Source organism: Chelonoidis abingdonii, chromosome 10 (genome assembly GCF_003597395.2).
Source record: "Chelonoidis abingdonii isolate Lonesome George chromosome 10, CheloAbing_2.0, whole genome shotgun sequence".
NCBI lineage: Eukaryota > Metazoa > Chordata > Testudines > Testudinidae > Chelonoidis > Chelonoidis abingdonii.
Window position 1 is genome coordinate 81,121,343 of NC_133778.1, and position 7,190 is coordinate 81,128,532.

Sequence of the window (7,190 nt, forward strand, 5' to 3'; positions counted from 1 at the left end):
CAGGGTGAGTGGCGTGGGGCTGGCCGGGATGAGGGCCAGTGCATAGCAGGATGGTGAGTGGTGTGGGGCTGGCTCGGAAGGGGGTCGGTGCAGAGCAGACAGGTGAGCGGTGTGGGGCTGGCCGGGATGTGGGGCTGGCCGGGGGGCTCTGCAGGCCGTTGGGACGGGCGCAAGTTTCTATGGCGTTTGCTGGGCGGGCTGAGGCCCTGCCTGTGAGTGTCTGAGGGCAGCCCGGGTGGGGCGTGCGCAGCCGCTGCCCCCATGCCCAGAGTCGGGGGCCCCTGCTCTGCTCCCTGCTCTGCTTGGGCATCCCTGGCCATGAAACGGGCTGGGGCCATCGGTGGGTGCTGGGCCCTGCTGCGCCCCTGGGACTGGCCCGAAGGCTGGAGCTGATCATGCCTCACGGCTCTGGGGGCTGGTGAGCCCCCGGGCACGCTGGGCGAGCCGCCCCGAGCCAGTGATGCGTTGCTCCGTGGCCTCTTTCCAGGCCGCGGCGTTTGCCTGAGGTTCCCTGGCCCCCGTTTCGGGCATTGGGGGGTGCAGGAACTTGGCACCAGCGATTCCAGGAGCCTGGCCAGCCTGGAGCTGAGGGAACCGCTGGCGCATGCAGAGCTGCAGACGGCTCGGGCTCCGCTCCGGGAAGGGGAGGGAGCCCTAATCCATGACAGCTGCTGCTTCGCACGGATCAATAACCCTTTTCACTTTTCCCGCTGCTTCTTCCGCGGGGAGCGCCATCGATCGGGCAGCTCCTCCTGCCGGCTTCCGCCCCGGATCGCACAGCCGGCGAGGGAGGAGGCGGGTGGCCCGCGGTGAGGGCACAGGCGGCACGGCCACGAGGAGCTGGAGGATTTGCACCTCCCAACTTTGGGAGCAGGAGCCCGTGGCAGGGAGGCGGTTAATGCCCAGGAGGATCCACAGCCGGAGGATTAGGAGGGGCTGTTGTCCCGGCTGGCTGCAGGCTGCCTCCGCTACCCGTCCCCACTCCTGCCACGGGGCTGCTCCTCTTCTGGGGCAGGCGCTCGTGGGCAAGGGGTGCCAGGCCCCGGTGGGAGAGCGGCGCTGAGGCCGGCAGTGCTCTCTGCTCTCCTTGGCATCACTTTGCCGTGGCCGAGCTGTTCTAACAAGTGGCTGGAGCCGCACTTCAGAGCCTGCCGGGGCTCGGTTCAGCGCGGTGCCCCTGCCCGGGGGCTCCGGTCGCTGCCTGCAGCCTCCGCTCGCGCCGGGCTGCACGGGGAAATAACGGTGACATGTCTTGAATGATTAAGTATTCCCTGGATTGTATTAGCACATGCTGCCTACCCGCTGCCTGTGTCTGCCTGGTCTTAGCAGCATTCAGAGGAGGCAGAGGCAGGGTTATTTGACAGCTGTATTTGTGCTGATAAGCGAAGGCACAAGGAGACGATCGACTAGTGAGACAAGCGGGAAGCAGCAGCTGGGAGCTCCAGAGAAGGGCTGCGCTTGCCTTGCCGGGTGAGGTGTCCTGCCCCAGAGGAGGTCCCCCGTGCCCGTCCCCGGTTCTGGCCGGGTCCCCACGCCGGGGGCTAGCTCGCTGGCTGGGCACGGTGGGCGCGCCGGCCGCTCTGGGCAGATGCCGATTGAGATCGTGTGTAAAATTAAATTTGCTGAGGAGGATGAGAAGCAGAAGGAGGAAGAGGAAGGGGACAAGGAGAGTCTGATCGAGGAGCCCAGCCGCCCATGCGCCCACGACCTGGCCACCTTCGCTGGCACCAGCACCCTGCACGGCCTTGGCCACATCTGCGGGTCAGGGCGCCTGGGCGTCCGGCAGACCCTGTGGGCATTCGCCTTCCTGCTCTCACTGGCCTTCTTCCTGTCGCAGGCTGCCCGCTCGGCGCTGCTCTACCTGGAGCGCCCACACCTCACGGCACTGGACGAGGAGGCCGCCCGCGAGATGCTCTTCCCTGCCGTCACCATCTGCAACATCAACCGCTTCCGCCACTCCGCGCTCTTCGACGCCGACATCTTCCACCTGGCCAACATGACCGGGCTGCCCCCCAAGGACCGCCAGGGGCACAGGGCAGCCGACCTGCTCTACCCCGACCCGGACATGGCCGACATCCTCAACCGCACTGGCCACCAGCTCGATGACATGCTCCAGAGCTGCAACTTCAGCGGCGAGAAGTGCTCCCCCCGGAACTTCACCGTGGTGAGTCCCGGCCCTGCCAGAGGCGCCTGCTCCGGGTGCCGGCACCTGGTGCTCCAGCTCTGTCTGTTCGAGTTTCCCTCAGGTTCCCCGAGGGAGAGCCCTTCCCAGAGCTCTGTGCAGGGCTGAGCTATGCTGGGGCAGGGCTCCGGGCCCCCGGACGGAGGGACTTGCCGAGCCGGTGCTGGGGGGAGCCGAGGGCTTGCTGGATGCTTTGGGAAGTTGCCATTTGTTGCCTTGCTCTGGCCTGTGAGACCCTGCTCAGGGCCTGGTGGTTCTCTGGCTGGCCAGGCTGAGGCCGCCGGGCAGCAGGGGGGAGCCCCCAGCACCGAGGTGGCAGGGGGTCCGCGAGGAGAGACACCAGTGGGGTGCCAGGTGCCTGAGCAGCTGCTGCTCCCAACGTGCCTGCGTCTCCCCCGGGAGCCTGCCCGGCCCTGGGCTGGTCCCTTCCATGCCGGGGCCCGAGGGCCCGGGATGCTCCCGATGCTGGTCCAGGCAGCGAGGCCCCAGCCGGGCTAGTGTGGGTGCCTGACGTCCCAAATACCCGCTGCGCTTTGGGGAAATCAATGTGGTGAGCGGGTGGAATACCTGATGGGACCTTTGCCCCCTGTAATGACTCTGGAAATGAGCTGCTTCCCTCCTGCGGCTGCCATGCGGCCTGATTCCTCGTGCCTGGAGCAGCGCTGCCTGTGCCTGGCTCGGGGAGGGGAGGCTGCAGGCACTGGGGGGCAGGGCAGCGGGTCTAACCCAGCAGCACGAGGCGAGAGCTGGCCAGGGGAGATGCCATCTCTGTGGAGTGATGGGCCCCCCCCAGGGAAGGTGGGGGAGAGGAAAAGGGGGCTCTGGGGAGGGCAGGATGCTGCCCCTCTCCCTCTTGGATGTTGCTGGGTGTCCATGGGGGGCAGAGGGGTCATGGCTGGTGTGGTTGTTGGGCAGAGGCATGGACATAGGGCTGGGAACCAGGAGCCCAGCGCTCTGATCCCCTCCGTGCCTTGGCCCCTGGAGGGGGTGGGGGGCACAGACACCTGTCTCCTCACCTCCCCCTCCAGGGTCCCTGGGTGGCGCTGCTGGCCGGGCTGCAGAGGTGGGATCAAAGCCAGAGCTCTGCCCAGGATGGGACAGGAGGGTCTGGCGTGGGGGGCTGGAAGTGAGGCCAGCACAGAGGAGAGTGACTGGCTGCGCCCATTGCTGGAGGGCTTGGCTACGTGCCGGGTCACTTGGGCCTGTTGGAGCACTGAGCCCTTCAAGGCAGACCCAAGACTCCCTGGGGACAAAGCCCGGGGCCCTGCTGCTGGTGGTGTGGGGTGGCAGGTTGCTGTGTGGGGCCGTTTCTAAGCAGAGTGCTGTGGGAAGGGATGGGCTGTGCCAGGGGTGGAAGTTGGGGGCTCACTGGAGGCGTGGGTCTGGTGCTGTGGGGAGGGATATACTGCGGGGGGAAGAGCCAGGCACTGCTTCCTTCCCCTAGCTTGTGCTGGGGTGGACGCAGGACTCCTGGGTTCTCATCCCAGTGAGCCACGTCCCTGGGAGAGGTGGGCTGGAGTAGCGCTCTGGCCAAGAGCTGTGGGGCAGCAGTGGGGTTGGCTCTGCCTGGGGGCTGGCCCTGTGTGCTTTCCTGGGGGGCAGGGCATGCGAAATAATCAGCAGGACCCTTTATTGCAGGCAGTGAGTTGGAAATCAGCCTCTGGCCCGTCGCCAGCCTGGTTCTTTATGGGCCCGCACGGGGGGAAAATCCCCGGCGTAAGCAGCTTCCGAGTCTTAAAGCTGGGCCGGGCTGTAAATCTCCTGCCGGTGGAGTGGGGGGAGAGTCACAGCCAGGATCCCTGCAGCTGGACTGCGGGTTCCCCTGCGCTCTGGTGTGGGAGAGACACAGGGTCCCGGGCAGCAGGCCAGCACCCGCCCCCCCCGCCTGCGCTGAGCCCCACCCTGCCTGGCTGCTCTTCCCGGCCTTGGCGTGGGCAGCTGGGGGCCCATGTCTCTGGTGGGGCCTGGGGTGCTGGGAATCGCTGTCATACTCCAGCGGGCCGTTTCCTGGGCTTGTCCTTGGCAGCGGCTGGGGCGGGGGCTACTGGGCTGCCTTGGCCTGATCCCAGGGTGCAGCCTGATCCTGCCCGAGCCCCGCGCAGTGGCCATAGCGTGTTCTGAGCGCTGCCCTCCCCCAGATGGGCGGGCTGCTCCGGGGCACTGGGGCAGGGCACAGCCAGGCCAGGCCCCAAGGCACGGAGCGAGAGTGGGGACACCGTAAGGGAGGGGTCACTCCCAGACACTGGCAGGGGCCGGTTTAGCCCCTGGCTGGTAGCCAAGCTGCCACGTGGGCTCCATCCCCCTCCGCTGCCAGGCTGTGAGTGGGCACTGGGCAGGCGCGGGCGAATCTGTCAATCTCTCCCTGGCCTTGGCAGCTCCCCACCCCCACTGCGCAGGAGCCCGACGGGTGTGGGGGCAGAGCTCGTGGTCCCCCCAGCGCCTAGAGCCTGCAGGAGCAGCCTGGGCAGGGGCTGGGGGGCAGAGCAGGTGGGAGGAGGATGGAGGAGCCCCCAGCCCAGCCGCTGTCACCCCGTGCTCCTGCCGGGGGCGATCGCTGGCTCTCGCGCGCACTCAAGTTGGCGGCTGTTCTGCAAAGCGAAATCCGTGTCAAAAGCCTTTTGTCTCGGTCCCGCGAACCCGGCCCCAGGGAGGCTGCCGAGAGCTGGCAGCGCTTCCACCACAGCTGGCAGGATCCACGCAGCCTGGCACAGACCAGCCTCTCTGGGCAGGGGCCTTCGTGGGGCTGGGCTCCCGGGTGCCGGGTCAGGGCCGGGGGAGTTCCTGGGGCCCAGCGGGTCTGCTCTGCTCTAGCCGGCCGGGGGGTGGGGCGAAGCCTCCAGGGTCAGGCAGCTAGAGCAGAAACTGAGCAGACAGAGCCAAGCACCAAGGCCAGCCCTATGGAAATGCAGGGGACAGCGGGGGCTATGGGTCAGGAGTGAGGGGCACTGTCAAAGCTGGGGGGCTGCGGGTCGGGAGTGAGGGGCACTGGCAGAGCTGTGGGGCTGCGGGTCGGGAGTGAGGGGCACTGGCAGAGCTGTAGGGCTAGCAGGGGGCTACGGGTCGGGAGTGAGGGGCACTGGCAGAGCTGTGGGGCTGCGGGTCAGGAATGAGGGGCACTGGCAGAGCTGTAGGGCTAGGAGGGGGCTGCGGGTCAGGAGTGAGGGGCACCAGCAGAGCTGTGGGGCTGCAGGTCGGGAGTGAGGGGCACTGGCAGAGCTGTGGGGCTACGGGTAGGGAGTGAGGGGCACTGGCAGAGCTGTGGGGCTGCGGGTCGGGAGTGAGGGGCACTGGCAGAGCTGTAGGGCTAGCAGGGGGCTACGGGTCGGGAGTGAGGGGCACTGGCAGAGCTGTGGGGCTGCGGGTCAGGAATGAGGGGCACTGGCAGAGCTGTAGGGCTAGGAGGGGGCTGCGGGTCAGGAGTGAGGGGCACCAGCAGAGCTGTGGGGCTGCAGGTCGGGAGTGAGGGGCACTGGCAGAGCTGTGGGGCTACGGGTAGGGAGTGAGGGGCACTGGCAGAGCTGTGGGGCTGCGGGTCGGGAGTGAGGGGCACTGGCAGAGCTGTAGGGCTAGCAGGGGGCTACGGGTCGGGAGTGAGGGGCACTGGCAGAGCTGTGGGGCTGCGGGTCAGGAATGAGGGGCACTGGCAGAGCTGTAGGGCTAGGAGGGGGCTGCGGGTCAGGAGTGAGGGGCACCAGCAGAGCTGTGGGGCTGCAGGTCGGGAGTGAGGGGCACTGGCAGAGCTGTGGGGCTACGGGTAGGGAGTGAGGGGCACTGGCAGAGCTGTGGGGCTGCGGGTCGGGAGTGAGGGGCACTGGCAGAGCTGTAGGGCTAGCAGGGGGCTACGGGTCGGGAGTGAGGGGCACTGGCAGAGCTGTGGGGCTGCGGGTCAGGAATGAGGGGCACTGGCAGAGCTGTAGGGCTAGGAGGGGGCTGCGGGTCAGGAGTGAGGGGCACCAGCAGAGCTGTGGGGCTGCAGGTCGGGAGTGAGGGGCACTGGCAGAGCTGTAGGGCTAGCAGGGGGCTACAGGTCAGGAGTGAGGGGTACTGGCAGAGCTGTGGGGCTGCAGGTTGGGAGTGAGGGGCACCGGCAGCGCTGTACGAGGAACTGTTGGACGGAGGCTTCAGGCACTAATCTGGGAGATCGAGGTTCGTCCCTGTGTGATGCTGGGTGAATCCCTCCCACTCTATGCAGTGGGGAGCCTGCGGGGAGCTGGCAGGACTCGGGGTCCCTGGGGACATCCAGAACGTGCTGTGGGGATGTGGGGTCCCTGCTCTGCTGGGTCAGTGTGTCCTGTGGGTGCTGCCGAGGGGCAGCGCCCTGGTGTGGCGGGACAGCCGGATCTGGGAGCGAAGGTGCCACCTGCCAGCAGCACCAGCCAGCTGGCAGAGCCCCGAGCTCGCCCTGCGTGGGTCAGGCGGGAACCCCCTGCTCTGTGGCTGCCATCCCCGGGGCTGTCGCTCTGACCAGCCCGGAGAGCAGCCTGCAGCCCCTGGAGATCCCCCGCTGCTTGCTGGCGGCCAGGCCACACCTAGACACCACGGTGATGGGCAGCTTCGCCGTGCCGCCGGGGCTGGGCTGCTGGGCAGGGAGGGGCCCGGTTCGGCTGTGGGATGGGGGCCTCTTCCCTCCCCGTATTTCCTGCGTGTTCATTCCTGGCTCTGACAAAGGCACAGTTTAACTCCTGTGGCTAATCAGTGGCGCCCTCATGGCAGGGCCTCTCGCTGACCTTTCCGCCAGAGCTGCCTGCCACAAATGGCACCGTGCCCCGCTATTTTTACTCTGGGTAAGTGGCTGGGCTGCTCCCCTCCCCACGCGGGGGCCGGCAGCTGGCGCAGGGACACGAGGACTGCAACTCTCGGGGGCTGAGGGACTCAGCGACTGGCACGGCGAGAGTGGGCTGCATAGAGCCGGCCCCGGCCATAGGGCCCCCCAGCCGACCCCCGCAGGGTGCCGGGGCCCAGCCTTCTCCTGCACTCCACCCGGGGGCCTGCAGGACAGAGGGGCCCG

At 67.8% G+C, this 7,190-nt stretch overlaps 1 pseudogene; it reads left to right on the forward strand.

Annotated features, from left to right (window-relative positions):
- The first annotated feature begins 1,203 nt into the window (after positions 1–1,203).
- On the forward strand, positions 1,204–2,947 carry LOC116838187 (acid-sensing ion channel 4-A pseudogene; annotated as a pseudogene).
- The last annotated feature ends 4,243 nt before the right edge of the window (positions 2,948–7,190 follow it).